Consider the following 26,788-nt stretch of genomic DNA (forward strand, 5'->3'; position numbering starts at 1 on the left):
TATATAATTTTTAGCAAGTTTATCTCTTGTATTATTTTTGCAAGGAGAGATACAATAGGGAACATGATCAATATATTACAGAATATTATCTCCAGTGGGACACAATTTATAAAGAGCTGAATGAGGAAAAGAATACAAGATCAATAGTTAAAAACCTAGTGTCTTTGTCTATTTGGGCTACAATAACAGAATACTACAGACTAGGTGCTTATAAACAACCTACATATACTTTTTTTTTTACATTTCTGGAGGCCAGGAAGTTCAAGATCAAGGCACTGGCAGACTTAGTGTCTGGTGAGGGCTCGCTTCCTGGTTCCTAGTTGTCCATCTTCTCACTGTGTCCTCACATGGCAGAAGGGATGAAGAAGCAATCTATAGCAAGATTGATTTTATATGTGTATAAGAAAAGAAAGCAAAAAATGTCAGACTCACTGGTGAATTTAGTGGATCAAGCCATAAGAAAAAGTAAGAATGCAGACTTCTAGAAGATAATAAATAATATATGGCAATTAAATAGTTTAACCTCAACTTGCTTTTAAACTTCTCAGAGTCTCAAATTTAAATGTCTTCACCTAGTGCCTTTGCCTTGTCACTTGGAATTGAAAGTTTGTTTTCAAAGTAGAAAACAAAAACCAAAGAATAGGAACAAATTATATTTTTAGGGGAAATAAGAGAAGAAACTGCAGAAGTTTAGAGAAAGTTAGGAAACAGAGCCAGAGGATTCTGTTTGATCAAAAATACACATTTTAAACTCCTGTATCTAGAGACCTTACTTGAAATGTATACCTCTTCTTCTCTCCAACACTGTATCTATGCAATTCCCTACTTTGATATGAATTGTAAACATAAAAATGGTATTATAATATGTGTTCTTCCCCTGTGGGTCCGAGATATGTCTGCCAACTAAGATTTGCAGAATATAGAAACAAAAGAAAAAATAACATCTGGATTACAACATCAGAGCACATGGTTTAAATGGGAATTTGTTTACTTTGGAGATGGACTAAAAAACAACATCATAGAAACCCTTAAACCATCGGGAATAGAAGAGCCTCACATCTGGCATCCTTTCTACTAAAACAGGAAATTCTTTTTTTGACTAAGATGTTGCCCCCATTGGCTGGGCGCAGTCGTTCACGCCTGTAATCCCAGCTCTGTGGGAAGCCAAGGCGGGTGGATCATGAGGTCAGGAGATCGAGACCGGCCTGGCTAACACAGCGAAACCTTCTCTCTACTAAAAATACAAAAAAATTAGCTGGGCATGGTGACACGCACCTGTAGTCCCAGCTACTCAGGAGGCTGAGGAAGGAGAATCACTTTAACCCGGGAGGCAGAGGTTGCAGTGAGCTGAGATTGCACCACTGCACTCCAGCCTGGGCAACAGAGCGAGACTCCATCTCAAAAAAAAAAAAAAAAAAGAAAAAAAATTTGCCCCTCTTACTATGTGTACTCTGCAGGATTTATTTGAACCAAAATTACCTGTACTCATAGAATAGTAGTACTTCGGCTCAAGAAAGTTAAGTCAAAAGAGGCCTTGAGGGGACCAACATTTTCCAAATAAGAAAACTGATGCCTGGTAGGGTGCCATGCTTTCTCAAAGCAGCTTGATGACAGAGCCAGGGCTTCAAGTCTGTAGTCACCCTGTATGCAACCCTTTGAGAAACTGTCCATTTGTCATTTTTATATCTACATTCTCAAAACTGTAGTGTGTTTTATAACTCAAAGAGTGTCAGAGCTAATTGGAAGTCAAAAGAAAAAGGTATCCAATTGAACATCTAAAAGAAAACAGATTTCAAGTAGGCACGCATGGAAGGAGAATGACCTGTGTTTCTGCTTTAGAAAGTGTTTGGGGAATGAGGCTAAGCACTTAAGAGTTAGTTAATATTTACCATGCTATGTTAGAATCACAGGAATCTGAGCTGATTCTGTTGGGTAAAAATGGTCTCCATCTTTTCGGAAAGCAGCTTCTACCCAGCCATGGGGACAGAACAAACAAGACCATGGAGAGACATGACTGAATTATTAAAAGCCTCGTCTACTTGTAAGGATTAATTGTGAGTTCTAAATCAATATTTTATCATTTTAGCTAGTGAAAAATTTATGAGACAGCCTCTTTTTTGCAAGTGCCCCAGTGTAATTAAAAGAGATCTAACCTTTCAATTGGCATATTTTTCTGCTTACACCTAGATGACATTGATTAGCTATGCCCTAATCAGGCTAGGAACAGTCTCTTAGACCCTCTTTACTCAGTATCATTGTACCCATATTCCCTGTATACACACAATGCTTAATATATTAATTTATTCACTCACAAAGCACGTGTTGAGTATTCAAGTGAAAATCACTGAAACAGATGCCATGGGGTGTATAGTGATAATAGATATATAGTCCTGGTCCACCCACAAAACCCAAATATCATTATGATTAAACACCTACCTGTAATCCAGCTTTTCTTAGGTCACACCACTGTGTATATATGTGTGTGATGTGTGTTTTTGTGTGTCGTGTATATGTGTGTATGCAATGGATATAGTTATTGATTCACAATAACAAAACAAAAAGCCTAAATTCTCCTGTCTCCTACTTAACATTGTCAGATATATTCTATATCCTCTTTTTAGTATCTTTCCTAAGATATTACTTGTTTGAAAGCTCTGAAGAAGTGATCCACATAGAAGCAGTGTAAAAAAATGGATGTCAGCATGAGCTTAGAATTTGAATCCAGACTACACAGCTTAATAGTTTTGATACCATAGACAAGTTTCCTAATCACAGTTTCACCATTTGTAAAGTAAAGATAAACAAAGTACCTCCCTCCACATATTTGTTATAAAGATTAATGAGAATAAAAATGTTTGGTACAGTGCCTGATGTAAAATAAGTGATCCATTGTTATTTATTATAAATATATGTCTAATTTTATGTATCATATATTTCATTGGCTCTGAAGTGCATTTTTTTCTATTTCAGCATCTTTGAAATTGGGATATGATTTAGAATCTGCAATGTCTCAAACGTGATGAAAGAGAGAATTATATGAAAGAGAAAATTATATGAAGCACATACTTATATAACAATAAATGATATGTATTATCATGGGCTCATGGACAATCACATCAGCAGTGTTAATATTTCTATTCTTTTATTCCTTCTTGATCCAGTTCAGTGTGGTGAGTCAATGTTTAGGTCCAGGTATCATGATGTGGGCTTTATAGCTGGGACCCAACAAGACTTCTTGCTGTGCTGTTGTTGTTTTTGCTGTCTGCTGATACCCGAACTGGGGTGTCTAGCAGTCAAGATCTGGTGCATGAAGGTAACTATGGAGAGCATTAAGGCCTATGACTACAAGAGTGATTTGAGCTTATTATGACAAAAGTCAGTGTAATTTCTGCTAATGTGGGAGATCTTTTGGCTGTACCTTTGTATCACACTCTGTTGCCCACAACTCAAGGCAGTTCTGCCTGAGACCCCTTATACTTGAATGTATTCATTAAGTAGCTCATTCAGGTTTGGTTTGCAGACTGTCCTTGAGCTCAGGCTGGAGGGAGAAGTTAAGTGACTGGCAATGTGTGCTTATCATGCATTGTCCCCTTTCTCAGGAAAATATGAATATCTGACTCTTATTCAAAGACAAATTGTTTCCTAGGTGTCTGATCACTCCCAAGTTGCCTGTGTGCGCTGCACAAATATCACAGCAGAGCGTTCAGGTGGGGATGTGCAGTGTGTGGTATGGCGGTCCTGGTGTCTGTTCCTGTGCTGTCTGTTTCACTTGTCTGTGCTCAGGTGCATTTCCTGCATTTCCCCTGCTTGGCTTCATATCATAGGGGATTGACCCCTGCACACACTGTTTCCCAGGACTCCCTCTCCTTCTGGCTTCCAGCGAGGTCTGGCCAACAGTGAACACTCACAAGAGCTTGAACAGAGGGAGAAAAGAAAAACCTGGGTTAGTTCTCATTTTCTCTGTTTTTGGCAGTGTTGTTAGAGAGGACTGCATGTCTCCTGTGGTTCCTGTTCTTGCTGGACATCTCCCCTTGACCTCACCTCCTACCGTTTCTACCCCACCAAGGTAACCAGTCTCACGGACTCTGGAAATTCCATTCCGTCCCTTATTCCTATAGCTTAAGGGTGACAACAACTTTCTGCTTTTGCTAATTTGGGGGTTACCTTTTTATCAACTGTTTGATATTTAAGCTCCTCCTACGTGTTTGTAGCTAGTTTTCTATTTTAAAATCTTACTAGTTGGCTACCTGGAATGGGTTTCACTTTCCTGATATAGGCCCATGCAAATAGACCTCAGGAGTCCCAACCCTACAAAATATCTACCCAGGTGTATCTGAACACTGGTGAAGGCAACATAGACTTAGCTTGGATCTGTAATATAGGCATATATTGAATCAATTAACATATGGTCAAATGTGAAGACAGAGTCATTCAAGAGCCGTCTGGAATGATGGAACTTTTGAACGGGCTGACAGAAAAGATGGCGAGGGTGGTGATGAATGTTTCAGTGCATGGGGTTCAGGATGGGGGTGGCATTTCTGAAAAATGAAACATCACATTTATAGAATAATGAATCATTTAGGCTGGGCGTGATGGCTCAAGCCTGCAATCCCAGCACTTTGGAAGGCTGAGGTCAGAGGTTCAGTTGAGCCCAGGAGTTAAAGACAAGCCTGGGAAACAAAGCAAGAACCCCTCTCTACAAAATAATATGAATACTGCTAATAATAATAATAGTTAGAATAATGATTCAGTTTGGAGTATGGTATACTGTGGAAGACAGGGAAGATATTACAAATTAATAACAATTATCAGTGACAACTAATATTTATTTTCATTTTAATATTTGCCAAGCACTAAATGGTCAGTATACATTCTGCGATTTATTCTTAGAAAACCTTGTAATGGAAGCATTGTAAGCCACATGTAATGATGTGGAAACCTAAGATGAGAAATGAGGGTAACTCTTTTAAGTAGAAAACGAAAACTGAGTGGCAGAGCTAAACTATGAAATGTGATGCCAGCCCCATCTACTCAGCCCAGACTTACTTTTCAGCCTTCAACATGCCAAGCTGATGTCCACTTCAGGGCGTTTTCACGTTTGCTTTTATATCCTTGGAATGTTCTGTCTCCTGATCTTCACCTTTTCCTCTTTTTGACATCTAGAAATAGTGTATCCATGTATTTGTTTCTGATTATTTTCCCCTGCTCCTCCTACTTTAGCTAGAATATAAACTTCATAAGGGCAAGAACTTCAGCTCCCTTTCACTGTTTTATGACTTGTTCCCAGAACAGTACATGGTATGGAGCTACATCGTAATTATTCATTGAATAGAAGAATGCTACATAATAGGGCTTTAGTAAATATCCATTCTCAACTCCCTGTGTGTCCAAAAGTCAGTCCCTCAGCCACTTTCAAGGGTGTAGACTGCATACCCATAAAGGTCAATGGATCTGCTTTCAGAAAAAAAAAAAAAGGGCAATCTATAAGCGGCAGCATTTGGGATGATCTCTCCCAGCTAACTATTATCGTTTAGGCTGAGAAATGAGATTCTTACCCTGCCAAACTATTTATACTTTTTAGGTAATTAAAGTAATGAAGTTGTCTGGGAGCACAACACATTGTGTGCTATCCCCTCAGGTCCAATTCATCTGCTTTAGTTTCTGACTCTAGTTAACAGTTTTATGTTGGAAAATCACATAGAATAGTGGGAATTCATGCAGAGCCGCACGAAGGAACAAGCTATTTGCTATTTCCAAGAGAGAAATGAATGAGGAAAGGAAACAGAGCTTAAGTCTGCTTTCTCTGTTTCATGCAAGAACTGTGTATTTTAAATAGGCCTAATGAGGCGTGGGGAGTTTCAGCCTATGCAACACGAGCCCTCTATGTGGACATTGGAAAGCACTTTGTATTAAAAAATATATACATAAATGTAAACATATAGAGACAATTTATTTTGCCAGAGGTCAGTGTAGCATAAAGGGTATGTGTATTCCTGTAGAAATATTTTTCTCAAACAGGACACAAAGCACTGTTTCTTTGTATGACAAAGCCTTAGGCAGGAAATTGCCTCTAGGGTGGATAGTTTGAGCTGCTGCACACCTTCAACAGCCTCTTCCTTTCTACAAGTTCAGCCTAAGAGGCAGAAGTCTTAAGGGAGGCTCCCATCTATTCTGTCTGGAGGCAATGGCTTTCCTGGTTCCCTACCTCTTGGACAGCAGAGACCTTGGCTACAGGCCAGCAGGAACACAGACATGCCAGCCAGCAGGTTAGTTATGCTTTCTCATTAGTCACTGCCAATCTCTGGAACACTTTCTTTCTTTTTTTCTAATTTTTCCCTCATTTGTTTTACTATGTAGATGGCTTTCAAATTTTTCTTCAAATAATTACAAATATTCCATACCATTCCAGTTGAGATGTAGAAAAAAGAGTGAAAATATGATGTTCAGAACACTGGGGAAAACCCACCAGGTTTCCTCTCGTCTGGGCCCAGACAGTATTGGGGGGCAAGGTAAATAAATCTTCAGATCTGCCTATAGACACTGGAAGCCACATGTGTGAGCCAATTTTGCTGTTTTTCATGCCGATGTGTTTTACTACGATTCTCTTCACAAATACCCCTTCAAAGATCACCTTCCATCCAGTTCTGATATTCAGATCATGTGTACTAGAATGGCTATGTCTGGTCTTTTTGTTTATTAAAAAATAACAGAAATATTTCCATACCAGCTGGTAAATAGCCATGCCCTGAGCCCCCTAGGTTCCCCAGCTTCCCTGGCCACCTTGGTTCAGAGAACCCTTGATATTCAAGATCCAAGTTTATATCTGGCCCCACAGGTGATCTGTCAACCTCTGTTTCAACACTGTAGATGACAGGAGTTATGACTGCCTGACCAAGTTTTGAAGATTAGGAATAGCACTCCTGCTTCTAATAAAAAGGGGGTTCATCTTTATAGTGCCATCAAGTCTTCCCTCACTTTGGGAATAACTTAGATTCCATGAGAAGAACTAGAAGCACTGTTAGGAGACAAAGCTGCATGGCACAATACAGGCTTGGGGGTCAGCCTGAAATGCATTTAAATTTTACTTGCCAGTTGGATGAGTTTCTGCAATTGTCTTCTCCAAACATTGCTATCATATCTTGTCTCTGAACTTCAGTAGCCTGATCTGTGAATCAGAGGGTTGTAATTGGAATGTAAGCAAGAGGAATCAAAGTGACTGATATTTGAAAAACAATTTTTAAGGATGCAATGAAAAATAATTTACTGTAGTTCACAGAGTCAAGGGATGAATTGAGCAATGGAACATTGATGGGAAGAGTAAAAACCACAGCAGAGCCAGGTGTTTCTGAACAGATGGCCTGGCTTCAACTATGTTCCATTTCCCATTTTATTTTATTTTATTTTATTTTATTTTATTTTATTTTATTTTATTTTATTTTATTATTTTATTTTATTTTATTTTATTTTATTTTATTTTATTTTATTTATTTTATTTTATTTTATTTTATTTTATTTATTTTATTTTATTTTATTTTATTTTATTTTATTTTATTTTATTTTATTTTATTTATTTTATTTTATATTTTATTTTATTTATTTTATTTTATTTTATTTTATTTTATGTCTTGGAGACAGAGTCTCTCTCTCTCACCCAGGCTAGAGTACAGTGGCATGATCTAAGCTCACTGCAACCTCTGCCTCCAGGGTTCAAGTGATTCTCCTACCTCACTCTCTCCAGTAACTGGGATTACAGGTGTGCACCACCATGCCTGACTAATTTTTGTATTTTTAATAGAGATGGGGTTTCACCATATTGGCCAGGCTGGTCTTGAACTCCTGACCACAAGTGCTCTGCCCGCCTCAGCCTCCCAAAGTGCTGGGATTACAGGCGAGAGCCACCATGCCTGGCCATTCCTTTGTATTTTATTAAGATTCATATTTTTGGACAGAGAATCTGGTTGCGCTAATTTGTTCTCCTGTCTGTTCCTATATCTAGGAGAGCAAGTCTGTTTTATTGGCAGCCCCAACAGAATAGGGAAGAGGAATTTCCTGAAGAAAAGAAAAACAATCAATAAACAACAATAATCAAGATATCTACTTATCCACTAGACATTAATCACAGGGTACCACAGAGTTTAAAGGAGATAACGTATATCAATTGCTTAGATTAGTATGTAGTTCAAACACTCAATAAATAGATCAATGGCAAATCTGAGACTCATTTTCTTCATTAGAGAATGAGGGATATAACAGTTTTTTTGAGTTACTAAATTAAATAACGTAATGTACGTAAAGCACTTATGGTTCACGGCCAAGTACTAAATTTTTTATGTGTGTTATATGTCCTTATGTGTATATATGTATATATATACCTCTAAACCTAAATGTATATATCTTTATCTGACATATATGAGATTATATCTTAGGACTTTAAAAGAATCATAAAATCCATGATTAAGGTAGGTTTGAGGTTGTGTCTATCGGTAGCCTTTCCTTGACCCACTTCCATCTATAAATAGGCCCTTAGCATCCACGTGTAGCTAGAACTGGCATTTCATTCTATAAAACACATCTGCCTCTTGCAGTCTTTGTGTAAGAATATTGTTTCCTCATCAGTTTTAAGGGTGATTTATTGTTGTTTTTGTTGTTATTATTTATTTTCAAACCCCACATTATTCAAAATTAATAACAGCTGCATTTGGAAAATGAGATCTAGGAAGAGATGAAAGAATCTGCTCAGGAAGCAGACCCCAGTCCTGCGTGACTCAAAGCCCACTCCATGCCCCTTTTCTGTGCTTCCTTCTGGAGAAGAAAAGCTCAGAGCCAGAGGGGTTGATGTCATTAAGAACAAATGGACACCTTCCTGGTGACTTCCTTGGGAATTGCTCCTTTGCTTTCCTATCTGAAGTCCACCTTGATAAAGCAGCTGGCCCTTTATACTGAAAGGAGGGGTTATCTCTTTTCAGGGAAATCTCTGCTTTGAGTTATTCGTCTTTGAAAGTAAATGAATTAATAAAGTTGTCTCACTACAGAAGAGGACACATTCTATCAACCTAGGTCCCCATTATGTGTTTTGTTGGTGATGTTCCAGAATACAAGGGGAGGAACATTAGGCAGAAATGACATTAAAACAGCTTGAGGTCAATAGATGATGGAACTAAGTAGTTGTGATAGTGGTAGTTTTCCCCAACAGCTGCTGTCCATTCAATCCTGGCTAATTGTTTACCCTTTGACACACACCTAGATGTATTTAAAAGTGGTCCCACTCAACTATTTAAATAAATTATGATGCAAAGATATAGTGTAGCACCGGCAACTGTTCTTTTTAAAGACTCTATGATGACATGGGAGAAATCTTTCAAATATATTGTTTGGTGGAAAAAAAAAAAAAGTCAGGATATAAACATGATGTAATATAATCTCAAATAATATGCTTATATAATTTTTTTTAAAAAGGCAACTATTCAAAATTCTACTTTCCAAATATTCTATAAGAAATATATGTTTCTTTATAGACATAAAAACAATCAATAACTGCTCTGCTGTTAAAGAGGGCTTCAGCAGTTCTTTTATGCAGCCTATGGATCCTGGTAAGGAATGTCACTGGACCCACCCATCCCTGGAAATCTAGGATGCCCTCATCCCTTCTCATGAAATTTATTCTTCTACATGTGATTGCTGAGGAAATTACTTTAGTTCACTTACCACTTAGACTTTGAGATAAGATTCAAAGTCTATACCTGACCACATTATTTCAATTTGAATGGTGGAATCTTGCCACTTCCATACTGAATTCATACTTAGGAATTCCATTATATTCCCCAGTTCATTTTTCCACCTTGTTTTATGATGTATGTACCTAGTAATCTCTCTCCCTCTAGATTGTGGGCTCTGTGGAGGACATAGAGTGTTGGGTTCTGCAATACATTCTTAGTGTCAGCAGATCACCAAAGAGCAAACAGTGCTAAAAATTGGTATGAGCAAGTTCTTCTTAATGCCAACTGCTTTGGGGTCTGCAAAGACTACTATATTCCACATCTTTTTCTGTCACGGAGAGAACAAGGTGAGATAGATATGGTGATTATGTGTGACAAGAACGCAAATAACTATTATATAGTTATAAGACAGAAGACGTGTCAGGTTCATATAGTATAAGCAAAGACTTGAGAGATTCAAAGGAGACTGAAATCATATGGTTTAGTGGGTTTCCGAGGATGACTGATGAAGGATTTGTCCCTCATGTTGGGACTTGAAGGAGATAGAATTTGGTAGGCCGATAATAGGGTACTTGAAGCAAAATGCAAAGCATGAGTAATTGGAAAATGTGGATAATTTCCAAAGATGGGTATATTTCTGGGAGCCAAGAGAATTTACATCTTACTGTGTCATAAGGAATAATATAGAGAGTGCAGGGTACTTAAGTCAAGGCCCTATTGCCAGGGTTAGTTTGTTACAGGGAGGTTATTTTCAACTTGGTAGGAACTGGAAAATTACAAGTGGTTTTCATGTAAAGTTATGATATTACTCAACTATGTGGAAGCCTGATTTATTTAGAAAGAATCTAGGGATGGGGATACTTATTAGGGGATTATTATATTATTTCCTTAAAGATAAAAGGAGAAATTTTAGATTTGCAGCATCGGGAATAGAAAGGAGAGAAATACTGAAATGCACAAAATCCATGTATCTAAATCATAGCCATTTTGCAAGGTACATAATGTTCTTTACAACCTGTACTTAATTTGTAACTCATGCAATAATGGATTACAAGTCTCACCTATGCACATGCATTTTCTGCCTCCATGAGCACATCATTCTTCAAGCAATTCCACATCATTCTCTAGTCTGTTGTTTTGTGCATGCCATCTTTGTCCAGAATACCCTCTCACTAGCTCAAGTGCTGCTTCTCAGTATCTACTGACTCCTCCAGGAAGTTCCATTTAACTTTTCTGACAATATTTAGTCTAATATTTGATAATGCGTGGTAATCTAAATGAATGCATATCTGTCTTTCCCACTAGAGCCTGAGTTCTCACTCCCAACCTCGGGATATCTGCAAATTCAAAAAGCATTTCTTTTAAGCCCTCTAAGTCATTTCCCCAAATATTAAACAGGATAAGGCCAATATTTTTAAATATTTATGGAGGACTGCACTCTGATGAATGCTGTGCAGGATTTAGAAAAAGTAAAATACATAGTTCCTGTTCCCAAGTTGCTTACAATATAGTGCAAAAACAAGACTAACACTTGTAAAACAATTAGAGGACAAATATCACATTATATAATTAAGGGTTTAATTGTATGGTGAAGATTTACAGGAGACTTAAGTGGAGGGAGATTGGAGAGCATGAAAAAGTCAAGAATGGCTTCATGGAAGAGATGGAAAGAAACAAAAGACAAATAGCAATAGGACTGGAAGGTGTTTCCTAACTAAACCACCTGCTCTGACTTTTTCAACCTTGTGACATATACCTCTGAGACTTGTCTGGGACAGATGGAGACATGGATGTGCAATGGCTCAGAGTCAGGGTATGAGGCAGGAAAGGACGTGAACATAGACATTTTGAAAATAAAGAACTAAACCAGTAGTTTTATAGGACAAATCATTTTTATATATGAACAGTTCGTTTCATCTGAAGTTAGAAATAGAGTTCAGCTGACATATTCACTGTCTCTTTCATCAAGATTCAAATAAGTTGGTAAACCAGGAAGAAATTGATTCCTTTATAATAATTACTAAAAGGTCCTTGTATCCAAATCTTCTTTCCTCTGAACAATTCGAAGCAGTCAAGGAATTGAACTCTAGCTATTCAAATGAGACAAATTTTAAACAACTATAGACATAAACATGAATGCTGACATTTATTTGAAATTATTTGACTTTGATCTATTTTTGGCTTATCATTCCAGAATCAATGACAATACATGATTTGCAGATTATAAAAACCTGGCTCGGCTGGGCGTGATGGCTCACGCCTGTAATCCCAGCACTTTGGGAGGCCGAGACGGGCGGATTACAAGGTCAGGAGATCGAGACCATCCTGGCTAACATGGTGAAACCCCGTCTCTACTAAAAATACAAAAAAATTAGCCGGGCGTGGTGGCGGGCGCCTGTAGTTCCAGCTACTCGGGAGGCTGAGGCAGGAGAATGGCGTGAACCCGGGAGGCGGAGCTTGCAGTGAGCTGAGATTGTGCCACTGCACTCCAGCCTGGGTGACAGAGCGAGATTCCGTCTCAAAAAACAAACAAACAAACAAACAAAACAAAAGCCTGGCTCAAGCCAGGTATCCTCAGAAATGAGATGTATTCCATTTCCGCATTAAAGCTGCATAATGTTAACACAGTGCATGGAACAAGAGGTTGCCATCAATGAAAACCCGCTGCAGTACTGTATTTTGTCCATAACCTTGTTTTTCTTCAATATCAAGAAATCAGTTTTTAAGCCGAGTTTTTTAGTCCATGCATCTGAGAATTAATAATTGTGTAGAATTGAGGATGAGCCAGAAAATCAAAATGTGAAGGTAGATTTAATATTTCTATCTTCAAATGGTTTGCTGTTTTTTTGTATTGATATTTTATGAACACCACCAGCAAAAGTATGCATATACACATATACACACACGTATATGACAGTGTATATACATATATTTTTGCAACACACTACACTTTTCTTGTATAATATTGAAACAGAAAGATATTTCTCTGAAATCTTTAGATTAATTTGCATCACTTTCTTTTATATAATTTTCTCTCTGTATGATTGAAGAAATATTTGGGTTGTCAGGCTTAGTTACATATAAAAAGAACAATCAGAAATAGTGAAAATTTACATGTGATATGTTTTTCTCCATCTGACTTTACTGCCTTTTACCCACAAGGTGGCAGTCTCTAGATATGTCTAAATTCAAGCCTTTTTAATAAAGATACATCAAAATAGAAATCTTCCTCAACCAACCTTCATTGTTAACAGCCTTCCCAAAAAACAAAGTGAATTCACAAATGCAGTTTGGAAAACTAGTATGGTTAAATGTATCACATAGATCCCTAACAAGATGTCACTCTTTATATTGTAAATCTGTAAAGTCCTTAATTCTGGATCAGTCAATTTAGGTCTGATTTTGTTCTCAGTATGAACAGCAAAGCGGATTGTCCCTACTAAATCTGATTAGTCTTGAGGCACCTCTATTCAGTATTTCTTCTTAGGAAGTACACAGGCGCAATCCAGAGGCTGGGGTTTATGGAGAGAACTCGTGTGCTGTGATTGCAGTGACCACATGTCCCCAGTTTTTTTGGACAAAAATAATTTTAAATGGGCTATTATAATAACCACATCTGGATATTCGTATTTCTAAAGAACATCTTCGTTTCTTCCTTATATTTTTATTTATTTGTTTATTTTGAGACGGAGTCTTGCTGTGTCGCCCAGGCTGGAATGCAGTGGCGCGATCTCGGCTCACTGCAAACTCCACCTCCCGGGTTCAAGCAATTCTCTGCCTCAGCCTCCAGAGTAGCTGGGACTACAGGCGCCCCCCACTATGCCTGGCTGATTTTTGTGTTTTTAATAGAGACAGAGTTTCACCCTGTTGGTGAGGATGGTCTTGATCTCCTGACCTGTGATCCACCCGCCGCTGCCTCCCAAAATGCTGGGATTACAGGCATGAGCCACTGTGCCCGGCCCCAAATTTTTAAATTCAAAAATAGTTAATATTAAAGACAATCTTGATCTCCTTCTCAACCAAGTGTACATGGAGTCTGTTAGCAACATGACAACAGATGTTCAGTCCTTTTTTAAGTTCAATATTGGCCCTGGGAGATGTCCTATTCATTGGCCAGTGGATGCACAAAGATAAGGCTCTGGCAGCTAGATCCTAGGATCAAGTCCTCCCTATCAGCTTTCACTGCCTTTCTTAGAAGCTGTCTCAGGAAAGAGATATGCCCTTTGCTTGAGACACTTCCTTTGAAATTGAACTCTTAAAAATCAGAGAGAGCATACTCCAAAAATAGTTCCATAGATCTACATTCTAGTTTTTCAGTCAGAATTTTATAAAGCCTCTTTTCTTACCATTGAATAATTATAAAATAAAGAGTTTTTCAGTAGAGAAAATGATGTATTTTCTGTATCATGCAATTGCTAGGTACACACTGGGTAGTGCCTACAAATAAGAATATTAGAGATCTCGCCCCTCACCGACCCTCTTATGTATATAAAAGAAAAGCAAGTCATACTGTAACTGGTTGTCACTAAGACAGGTTAGAGTAAGGTAACAGATTTGTTACAATCCACATCTCTGTCTTTTACCTAGGTAGAGATAAATCAGCAACAAAGACTAATTATTCTACTAGAGATGCAGTCTGCTTATGTTTCAAAGCATTTTCTTGGTACATGGAGCAGCTGATTAAAATGTCCATGAGGGAAAGCTCATGTATAAAATGAACACAGTTTGAATGAAAGGAGGTGGAGCCTGTGGCAATTTCAAATACAGAAGAATGTGAAGTGGGTAATGATTACCAGGAACCAGCAAAATAGAATATAAAAATTTGATTAACTAAAAAATGGACTAGACAGAGAGAGGCATTGTGTAAAATTTTCATACAAACAATGTCCTCCCTTGTATTATTATGAAAATGACAACTGGGAGGAGTTATGGGCTTGCAAAATTGAGTAGATGCAATAAAATGGGAGTTTTGCTTTGGGAAACATCTTTGATGCATATGGTATTGTGAAAAGCATTACAGCCCTAGCATAAATAATCTAGGTATAAGTATGCCTGATAGACACTTGCAGGCAGTAATGTAAGTGGAAAGTAAACAGAAGGATTTGATTTGATTTAAAATGAGGAGGGAATCTGATAAAACAGAGACTATGATAGGGGAGTCAAATGGAAGAACAGGAGTTATAAAGCAGACACAAATCAGCATAAAGAGATGAATATGAATATAGAGATGAGCGAAATACCAGCCCAGCACTAAATATGTTATACACTGGGCTCCTGCTGTACACAAAGGATATATGCTACCTGACCTCAGAGGCTACAAAGGGGAACAGCATGACACAGAATCTTTTACCAATAATATTATAATCTTATTGAGGAGAAAAGATATAAATACATTAAAAAGTTAGGTTTAATACAAGCATTAACAATACAACAAAATTTTTACAACATAATTCATGAAGAGTTACAGAGAGACAAATCACATAACTGTAAATGGAGTTTATCATCAACATTAAAAGGAAAAAAATAGATAATATATCAATTTCTTGGACACACTTTTATACAACTGTTTGATAATAAGAACTAACACAAGCTAGGGTAAAATGATATAGGCATATTGAGACTTTGCTTTAGTATTTATGGTTTTCCAAAATGTAAGCTTCAGCCTTTCAGCTCAGCAATTTAAAACTGTAACGGCTATGTTTGATAACTCGGAAAAATATGCTTTCTAAGTCCTTTATTTTTATATGTTTATTTGATTAAAGCAAAGGAAAAAAGATGCTAAAATAGAAAAACGGTCTCTATATTTAAGTTAATTTAGCTTGAGTACCAATATTTTTAAAATTAATTTTGGGATCCCAGGGAGAATCACCCACTCATATTAGATTTTCTTTTTAAATCTTGCCAGTGGTCATTAATTATGTACAATCATTTGTGACATTTAAAACTGTTAATTTCCTTTGTGATTTAGGCTGTGGGGATTTTATTTTTCAAAGAAACAGTTTCTCAAAACCCATACTGTAAATGATTTTAAAAATACCTCAATGAATAGTAACTGTTTCTTCTTATTATTATTAATCTATTTGAGTACCTAGGACAGGAACTATGTATACATCAACCCTAGTTGACAAATTTGTAGTTAAGTCATTCAAAAGACAGAAACACTCAGAAAGGTAAAGTGGTATCACCCAGCTAGAAAATGATTGAGGGAAGGTTTATTTCCAAATCTGCCTAATTCCCAAATCATTGTTCTTTCCAGCAGCTAATGCTGCCTCCTTAGAGAAAACCATATTGAGATGCTGCCATATTATAGATGCCTCTGTGTGTGTGTGTGTGTGTGTGTGTGTGTGTTTGTGTGCGCGTGCACGCGCTCAGAGGCTTTCACACAAATTTTTATATCCTAAATAAGTCTCTAACCAGCTTTATAATTTGGCAAAAACTGAAGTGCAAATTAGAATTAGATTATTTGTTTTATCTTTTCTGTTCTCGGCCTGCACTACCTTCATCCTATTCAAGAAAAGAAACTTCGTTGGGTGGCATGAAATTGGTTGCCAACGACTCTTAGGTGTCTTTTTGTTTTTATTTGCTTCCAGGGACTGATATTTCAATGGCTGCATAGTACCTGACCTAAAGAGGATACTCAATAAATCTCCTTGAAAGACTGAATTGTGTTAATCTGTGTTTACATCTGATTGTTCCACACATAGCCCTTGTTTTCCCTCAAGCCTTGAAAATACCCAAATACACATTGCAATTTTACGTATTAAATAAAGTGTATTCTCAGATGCACTTACATATGGACAATGTTTTAAAACTCACTTATATTTGCATTTGAAAAGCTTGTATCAGACCATTATATAATCTAAGAATTATTAGGGCTCTTAGAGATTCTATGGTTGAACCCTTTCATCTTTCTGAAAGATAAAATTGAATATTTGAGAAAGCAAGACATCTTTGTTTTAAAATTAAATAACATTATAAATTCACCTAGGAAATTTAGAGATGTGTTTCTTTCAATAATGGTAGTGTTTCCTTATGTTGGTGACCGCTCCTTCCCTTGCTGGCTTACCTGTTGTGGCTGGGTAGGAGGCAGTGTTGCATGGAGTGTTGGGGTCAGAATGACCTGAGTTTGGGATATAACTCTGACATGCTTGACATGTGGCTTTGAGCAAATTACACAATTTTCTCTACCCAGAATTTCATTTTTTAAATAAATTAAGCATTATAATAACTATCCCCAGAGATTATTTTAAAGATTAAATGAGATAGTGTATGATAAGAACTTAGCATAATCCTCTTACAGTAAATGTTCAGTAAATCTCAGGTTTTAGCACTGTTGTGACATAACCACTGCTTATAGTCTTTGAATTTGAAGATATCCATTTAACCTCTCTAAAATACATTGAAATGAAAAATGTTAATCATTCCTGCTCTGCCTACTGTAGCACTCCTACTGTGATTCCTTACACTAACACCTCCTTTACTGGCTTTTCTCCTGCTCTGAATTTCTTTCTCCACTCTCATCATCTTGTTAAATTTTACCTTAAATTAACTATGTGCACCCAAACCTTTGACTCAGGCTCTGTCTGTAGGAGAGTTCATCAAAGACAGCCCTTTATATGAATTCACTTTCAGAGCTAAGTAAATTAAAACCAAATTTAAAGGGATTGTTATGATAAAGAAATTTGTTCGATTCACACAATTCAAAGTCCCAGAAAAAATATTTATTCCTGCACTTTTACTAAAGTGCCAATATTACAAAGATTTGATTTCTCTCCAACACCTTGCTTAGACTTCTAATATACCGGCTTTATCCTATGGTTGCTATTCCTCATGGTCTCAAGATGTGTTCCAGAAGCTTCCAAAGTAAGATGCATTGCCATTTATGTGTGATGTGAACGACGTGATGTCTTCATTCCAGGGTGCTTAGAAAATTTCCTGAGATTCACCCTGACTGGATGAGCATGTGTTCCATGTCCGTGCCTGTACCAATCACTGTGACCAGGGAAATTAAACATGTGGATTGCCTTAGATTCAGTTATGGGTTTCAGCCTAGAGTGGGTGAAGGAAGCAGCTTCTTTGAACCTATAGAGATTCCCAAGCAGAAGTTGAAGCTGTTGGGAAGGGCAAACACTTGGGAAGGTGGTGAGCAGGAAATAAAAAATGTTGGCTGGGTGTGGTGGCTCACGCCTGTAATCCCAGCACTTTGGCAGGCCAAGGCAGATGCATCACTTGAGGTCAGGTGTTCAAGACCTGCCTGGCCAACATCGTGAAACCCAGTCTCTACTAAAAATACAAAAATTAGCCAGGCATGGTGGTGCATGCCTGTAATCTCAGCTACTCGGGAGGCTGAGGCAGGAGAATCACTTGAACCTGGCAGGCAGAGGTTTCAGTGAGCCGAGATAGCACCATTGCACTCCAGCCTAGGTGACAAGAGCGAAACTCCATTTCAAAAAAAAAAAAAAAAAAAAAAAAAAAGGTCTGCTACTTGACTTCACATGATTGCAGTGAAACAAAAAGGAAATGATATTTGTGAATATTCTCTGTATAGTATAGCTATAAGGTGATATACAAATATCTGGTTATTATCATTTGATTTTCCTTGGCAGGAGCATCTCAAAAGGTCTATCTGTTTGTCTTTAACCCAGACCAAGGACTCTATGCAAAATAGTCCCAAGACCAACTTCACTTCTCCTTGGTGCTCAGTGAGAGTGGTTGCTGCCTTTTGAGCCATGGCACACCAGCAGATGTGCATGGGCAGAAAAGCGCTGATGAATTTCTATATAGACAGAAAGAGCAATGCATGTGTTCATCTGGGCAAGATTTGATATTCACTGAAACAGCTGTTATCTCTCAGCCGTTGCACATAAGGTTAAAGTGAATAGGATATTGTTAGTATAGACTCAAGTAGTTTTTTTTTTTTTTTTTGTAGCAACAGAACCACACCACACATGAGCCATCCTGCCATCTATGAGACTGTTCAATTTTGTTCCTCACAAGAGGAAAGAAATAACTTGAATCCACAGAAAACGTTATAATCTACCCTAAATATAGCATGCATTCTGCTTTCCATATTCCAAAGCTCTGAAACAAATTCAGGAAGTAACTTTGACTTCTTGTCATCAACTATGATTTATTTAAGAATAGCATTCCAAAACCTGAGTCCCAGAACCAACTAAATTAAAAAGATGAAACACATTTTAAAATATGTGATGGTGTTTAGATCAAAAGGATCCCAAATGCTGAGGTAATTGTCTTAGTAAATAATACGATGGGCACTTCAAATATGAACAAGTGATGGTCAGACCACAGATATAATTTTTAGATGACATTTAACAAAATGCAGTGAAGACAGCCAATGTAAATGTTTTTCTTTTTTTCTTAATAAAAGAACATAGGGGCCATATGCTGAGGCACAAACAGTTGGAAAATGCACTAATCCAGGAAAAAGTAGCAGATCAGCATTAATTCTAGCCTTGCTTTGTAGCGATAAATGTGTTTTTTAAAATGACTAATTGAATACATGACAAGAAATGACATTCCTGGAAAATAACTAGCACTTGAGAACATATCGCTACCTTGCAGAAACCGACTCATAGTAACTTATACTGAAACATGAAGTCAAACAAACAGAGTTAGAATTAATAAACCACAGCAATAACTCAGGGTATTGTGAAATGACTGAAAAAGATAGTCTTTACTCTGCAAACTTTTGGCACAAAACTGCTTCTTTAAACCTGCTTGTTTTTGCGGGAAATCACACGTGATGGATGATTCTATGAGTAAGAAGTCATGAATATTTCAGGCTATAGTAGTCGATTAAGTACACAGGAAAGGTGAAGAGGGAAATAGCTTGAACTGGTTATTGGCAATGTCTACGACTTGATGGTATATTTACAAAAACCCCCAAAGCATCACCTGGTTTTATGAGTTGTATCCTATCATCTGATGCCACAGATAGGGTGTAGTAGCATGACCAAATCTGAGCCAATGGTATGGGAGAAATATTGCAGGGAAAGGTTCAAAATGTCACTATATAAAAATATGCAACATTGATATAGAAGGCAACTACAGCAACTCAGAGGCAAGAAATTGTATCAGTTCATTCAATAGCACTCCAGAGGACACATTCATACAGAGAAGAAAAAGGAAGTTAATTTCAACACAAGACAAAGGAAAACTTTCTACCACTGAAAATAGTTCAAAAGTAGAAGTTCTAATCAGGTCCTTTCCAATGAATGTGATCAGAGACCTCTACCCCTAGAGATGTTGCGTATCCACCTCGGGGCTGAACCAAACAACTAGGTGAGGATGCAAAAGCTCTGGGGGAAATGTTTTTTTAAATTGTTATTGTCAACATTCTTTTCATTTCTTTGGGACTTTGGAAGTGAGGAAGGAACTTCTGGAGCATTTGACAAACATTTTATATGGAGATCTGCAAAGAAGGAAATTTCACGGAAATTCTCAGAATTTATGAATTGCAGGACAAAGTTATTGGCTTTAATTTCTTTGAAAATAGATATTTTTTTAAAATGAGAAGTGTGTATATTAGGACTGAAATTGATGCAGATGCAAAATAGCATTTAAGAATAGCATTACTAAACCTGAAGGCCTAATATGACCCAAAGAGAAAGTTAAAACTTCAGTCGTCAATACAGAAATGTTATGAGATTAAATGAGAATACACGTACTAAAGGTATGTCATATAAACACCGGTTCCCTATCTTTTCATGGAAAACTCAGAAGACATACTTTTATATGTGCATGGTAGAAGTGTACAAATTCTAAAGACCTCTAACTTGGTAGTAATAGTCTACAGTTCAGAAAATCATCCCCCCCCCCTAGATTTCAATCTTTGGTTATTTAATCAGGTGTTCTGTAGTGTCTATGAGTTCTTGGAATAGGAGTGTTCAAGTTTTCTCTGCCTTGGATTGTGGTTGAGATTTAAAAATGCCTTGGCACATCCTGTTCGAAGTACAGTAGATGAATCAAGTTCTGGCCATGTCCCAGCTATGGATGCTAAAATGGTATCATCTCCCTCAGCAGCTAAGCTTCCCAGCCATAAAGGCCAGGCTGCTTTAAGGGAAGGTTTCCATGGGTTTATTGACACTTAGTGAAGTTTTATTTATTTATTTATTTATTTATAATACAGAATGGCACAATCTCTGTTATCTCTTGAGAACAAGATGGTAGAGTTCTGGCTATGGTATTCCGTTGTACATCAAGGCATAGCCCACTCGGCGTGGGGAAGTGTAAAATGTAATACGTTTGAGGTTCCCTGGTAGAAAACAAGAACTTCCCAAACATTAAGAGATGCATGGAGAGAAACGTGGAGATAGCATGCATGTTCTCTCCATGTATGAAGAGAAATCTTATTCATAGAAGACTTGAGCTAGAAGGGGATAAACTGTGACCTTGCCAGGAAAACAGTCTTGGAAGCTGAGGTTACAGCGATGTGGCAAAGTATAGGTTTTTGTTTTGTTTTTTGTGCCTGCTACCTTTGTTAACTGATGGGAGTCCTTCAGAGTGGTTCTTTAAAGGAATAAGATATTTCAGTATCTTGCTTAGGCACAAGATCCATACTTTTAGATGTCTTCGCCATTACACAGTAACTTCTTAGGTGCAAACTAGCCTTGACATTGCGGTGACCTTATGGATTTTGCACCAAGCCTGCTACAGGCCAAGAACCACTCCCTACTCTACCTGAACCACTTAATTCCCCAAACATGGGACATCTTATACACATCTTTCCAGACAGTGAGGACTAGCCCCTTGCAATTACCCTCCCAAGGAAGAAGACAAGTGAATTCAAGGTGACTTGTCAGTCTCAGTGTGTACTCTGAAATGTTTGGCTCTATTCACTGAATAAATAAAGATGCCAACATACAGTCTAGTGATACATCTTTCTGTTAGGCATAATGTCGGAAAAGATATACAATAGTGTTAATATTAGTGTTAATATTTAAAGCAAACACTCCCTCAGTGTTCCTTTTCAAATCTTCTAAAGTTCATAGGTGAAATTTTTAAGGTAAATTGTAAGATAACTTTGTAAAAAATGTCATCAGGATTTCAATTATGTTTGGTACATATATATTATTTGCAGAATTTTGAAAATATTAGATATATTTATTTATTCCCACCAGATGAATGATCTATTCCTCCATTTATCTGAACTCTTTACACGTTTTATGATGAATTTCTGTAGTTTCCTGATTTTGGTTCTACACTTTGTTTTATGACGAAGAGTTTTGGAATATAAAAGGCTAAGAGCTTTATGTATATTATATTCTCACTATTATATCTTCATTGTTTTAAAGTTTTAGAGTTAATTTTCTTTTATTTCTAGGGACAATCATATCATTTTGAAGTAATGTCTGTGTCCTTGTTCTCATTTGTTATAATCTCAGTTGACTTTTTGTATTATTCCTGATCTTAGGAGAAAGCATCCAGTCTTTCACCCTCACATATGAGATTAACTGTGAGTTTTGATAGATGTCCTTTATCACGTTGAGCAAGTTCCCTTTTTTCCCTATCTTGTTGAGTGTTTTTTTTTTTTTCTAACCATGAAATGAGATTGGATTTCTTTTCAACTACCTTTATGTATCTAGTGAGATGACTGCATAGTTTTTTCCCTTTATTATATTAATATGGTGTTTTATATTTATTGATATTTGGATATTAAACCAGCTTTACAACCCTGGGATAAAGCCCACTTGGTTATAGAGTGTAATCATTTTATGTGTTATTGGATTTGGTTTGCTAATATTTTTTCAATATTTTTTGTGTCTATGTGTCTATATTCATAACAAGTATTGGCCTGCAGATTTCTTTTTTTGTGATGTCTTTGGTTTTAATATCAAGGTAATACTGACCTCATAGACAATTTCTTCCTTTTTAAAAAGAGTTTGTGAAGATCTAGTATTGGCTGTTCTTCAAATGTTTGGTAGAAATTACCAAGAAGGCCCTCTGAATCTTAAGCTCTTCTTTGGGAAAAGTATTGAAATTATTAATTTAATCTCCTTTTTATATTTACTTTTTATTTGTATAAAGCATCAAATATACTTTATTTGTTAATTTCTTTCAAATTATGTGTGTTTGGTACTGATTAAGAGAATGTCAGTACCAAACACACAGAAATAAAGGAATAATAAGGAAAGAGTATTGTAACTGTATGCCAATCAGAGCTTCAGTTCCAAACGTATTTCAGCCTTTAGATTTACAAATTTGAATCTTTTATCATTTTTTCTTAATCATCCTAAATTTTTGTCAATTAAGTAATATTTTAAAAGAACCAGTGTTTTGTTGATTTTCTCTATGTTTATTTCCTTTGTTCACACACTTATTTTAATTATTCCCTGTCTTGTGCTTGCTTTGTATTTAGCTTGTTCTTCCTTTCCCAATTTCTTATGGCAATAGATTATCAATTTGATTTCTTCTTTTTTTCCAATGTAGATGTTTAAAGCTATAAATGTCTCTGTCAGGACTATCTTAGTTTCATCTTATAAGTTTAAGTTTTAGTATGTTGTATTTTTGTTTCCATTATCTCAGAATTTTCTAGTTTATCTTGTGATTTCTTCCTTGACTCCGGTTATTTAGGAGTGTGTCATTTAATTTCCATATATTTGTGAATTACCCAAATTTATTTTTGTTATTGATTTCTAATTTAATATCATTGTGGTCAGGAAACATGGTTTATATGATTTTAATGTGTTTAAATTTACTGAAGCTTGATTTATAGTCTAGCATATTGTCTATTTTGAAAATGTTACATAGTACCAGAGAAGAATATATATTCTTCTGCTGAGTGAAGTGCTGTATAGATATTTGTTAGATTTAGTTGGTTCAGTGTTGTTAAGGTCATCTATATCTTTGTTATCTCTCTAGTTCTATCCATTATTGAAGTGAATATTAAAATATCTAACTATTGTTGAATTGTCCCTTTCTCCCTTCAACTCTTACAGACTTCATGAGTTTTGGGGCTGTGTTGTTATGTGTATATTTATTTATAATTGTTATTCCTTCTGGATTTATTGATGCTATTACCATTATAAAATATCCTTCTACTGATATTTTTGTTTCAAAGTATATTTTGCCTGGTATTAGTATAGGTCAGTTTTTTTATGATTGCTGGGTACCTGCTATATCTGTCTTCTTCCTCTTACAGTCCACCTGTTTCTATATTTGAATCTAAAGATACAAAGTATCTTTCCATCCTGAGAACAGAATATTGTCAGAAAAATTTTTTTAATACATAAAGTCTAAAAAACCCTGCCCTCAATGCATTTGCATGTAATGTTGTTATTGATATAGTTGGGTTTAGGTCTGCCATTTTTCTTTTTGTGTTTTGTATGTCTCATGTGTTTTCCTCCTATTTTATTCCTCTTTTACTGACTTTCTTTGTGTTAAACCAAGGTTTTCTGGTGTAATGTTTTAATAACTTGACATTTGTTTTCACTTTTTTATTCTCTTAGTCATTGGTCTAGGGCTTACCATATGTTTGTTATCAGAATCTACTTCAGATTTATACTAACAATTATAATGAAATATAAAAATTTATTCCTATATATCTCAATTCCATCTTCTTCCTTTTCATGCTATTATCATTTTACATATTATATTCATGTTATAATATAAAAACACATTATTATAAATGATATTTTATATATTTTTATATTTATAAAAAACAGGAAAGAAAGAAGAGCAAGCATATATTTATAAAGTTTACTATATTATTATTCTTATTTTCTGTTTCTGGTTGTCTTCTTTTGTTCCTATGGATTCAAATGACAACTGATGTCATTTTATACTTCAACACAGCTTTGTTCCCACCTGATCCCTCTGTGCTGTTATTGTCAAATACATATGTTCCTCCACTTACAAGGGGTGGTACCATAAACCCATTGTAAGTCAAACATGCATTTAATACCCTTATAAACTCATTATAAAATTAAACATTTATAAATTGAGCCATCATAAGTCCAAATGCTCCCCAACTTAGGATGGGGTTTTGTCCAAGTAAACCCATCATAAAGTCTAAAAATCATAAGTCAAACCATCAAAAGTTAGGAACTGTCTGTATACTAGATTTCTGCATGGTATATGCCCAATATAAAAAGTACAATTATATACAAATTGTGTTAGACAATATTTTATCAATCTGTTGAGAGTAGAAAAGAGACAAAACATGCATTTATACTATCATTTTAAATTACACAATACCATTACCAATAATCATTCTTTATTCATGCAGATTTGAATTACCATCTGGGATCACCTACTTTCAGCCTGACGAAATTTCTAAGTATTTTTGTAAGATGAGTCTGCCAACAATATATTTTCTCAGTGCTTCTGTTATCTGAGAATATATTTATTTCATCTTCATTTTTATAGATAGTTTTGCTGGGTGTATGATTCTTGGTTGACAGCTTTTTTTGTTTTTTTTTATTTCTTCTTTCAGTACTTTGAATATGCCACCTGACTCTTTCCTGGTCACCATTATTTCTGATGAGAAGATCTTAATCTCACTAAGATTCCTGTATCCAAGCAAAGTCATTTTCCACTTGCTGCTTGCAGTATTTTCTGTCTTTAGATTTCAGCATTCTTACTCTGATATGCCTGGGTAGATCTTTTTGCATTCATCCTACTTGGGGTTCAGTGGACTTCTTTGATTTGCCGATCATTTTTTCATCCATTTTTGGTTTTCACTCATTATTCTTAAAATATTTTTTCTGCTCCTTTCTCTTCTCTTTTTCAGGTACACCCTTTATGTATATGTTGGTATGCTTAATGGTGTCCACATTTCTCCGAGATTCTATACATTTTTTAAAATTTGATTTTCTCTCTGTTTTTTGGGTCACATAATCTCTATCAATTTATCTTCAAATGTGCTAACTGTATCAAATATACTGTTGAGCCTCTCTAATGGATTTTATATTTTGATGATAGAACTTTTCACTCCAGAACTTACATGTGGCTATGTTTATAATCTTCTCAGCTAAAACATTGTCATCATAGCTTCTTTTAACATATTTAAGCATGGTTCCCTTTAGTTTTTTGATATATTTATAAGGGATACTTTGACTCAGTTATTTTTATTCTGTTAAATCTGATATCTGGGCCTTCTTAGAGGCAGATTCTATTGTCTGCCTCTACAAAGCAGACAGTATTCCTGTATATGGCTCACACTTTCCTGTTTCTTTGTATGTCTCATGATTTTGAATTGAAAACTGGATATTTTACTTCATATACTATAGCAGCTCTGAATTCTTAGCTTTCTCACCCCTTTTGGCACTTCTTGTTTCTTCTTGTTTGTGTGTCTATTTGTTTAGTAACGTGAGACGACTGGACTACTTCAGTGAATTCTATTTCCCCAGTAGTGTATAGCATCTGATGTTTCTTCTCAGAATGTGCAGACTTGGCATGCATAATCTGTATGAGCACCTGGAAAAGTCTGCTTCTATTAATATCACACCTAACTTTTAGCATCCACAAATTGCTTTCTGATTGTTCTATTTTTTTTTTTTTTTTTTTTTTTGGAAACAATGCTTTGAGGTATAAATTGTTCCACAGTGTGATCCAGTTAAAAGTAAGGCCCCTTTGAGGGAGGATCTTTCCAGTCTTGAAGGCTGCTCCGAACTCATGAAGGCTCTTATCTTATTCTCTGGTTCTCTCTATTAAATATCTATCTCATCTACAATTTTGCTTTTTGTTATGGGTGTCAGAGAGCTACAAGTCTCTTTTTAATTGCTCATTTGGTGATCTCCATTGTGTTCAACAATGCCCTCAGTCATGAACTCACAGTTTCTTCCAAATCAAGTAAACTCATTTAGGAAAAGATTTGAGCTCTTTGTTCTTATTGTCTGCCTCTCCTGTGGATAGAACTTCCGTTCCACTTTACCTGGGCTGATGGTGAAGACAGTGGCCCCACTTCTTTCAGGGTGACACCTCTGCTCAACAAGTGGTACTCTGGGCAGGGAAATAGATCCTGAACTTTTGAACTTGTCCTTGTTGACATTGAAACTCTACCCTAAGCAAGTTGGGCAGGGCTGTTATAGATTCCAATTTCCTTGATCTGT

The 26,788-nt window shown here is 36.2% G+C and overlaps 1 long non-coding RNA gene across 1 annotated transcript in view; it reads right to left on the reverse strand.

Moving 5' to 3' along the window:
- Nucleotides 1–208: 208 nt before the first annotated feature.
- Nucleotides 209–26,788, reverse strand: part of LOC129462658 (uncharacterized) — a 48,526-nt gene continuing 21,946 nt past the window's right edge. Inside the window, exons 2-5 of the long non-coding RNA XR_008650915.2 lie at nucleotides 5,047–5,159; nucleotides 4,324–4,371; nucleotides 1,890–1,967; nucleotides 209–372 (exon numbers count right to left, since the gene is read on the reverse strand). This is a non-coding gene — a long non-coding RNA (uncharacterized lncRNA). The remainder of the gene's footprint in view (nucleotides 373–1,889; nucleotides 1,968–4,323; nucleotides 4,372–5,046; nucleotides 5,160–26,788) is intronic.

This window comes from Symphalangus syndactylus, chromosome 2 (genome assembly GCF_028878055.3).
Source record: "Symphalangus syndactylus isolate Jambi chromosome 2, NHGRI_mSymSyn1-v2.1_pri, whole genome shotgun sequence".
Classification (NCBI taxonomy): domain Eukaryota; kingdom Metazoa; phylum Chordata; class Mammalia; order Primates; family Hylobatidae; genus Symphalangus; species Symphalangus syndactylus.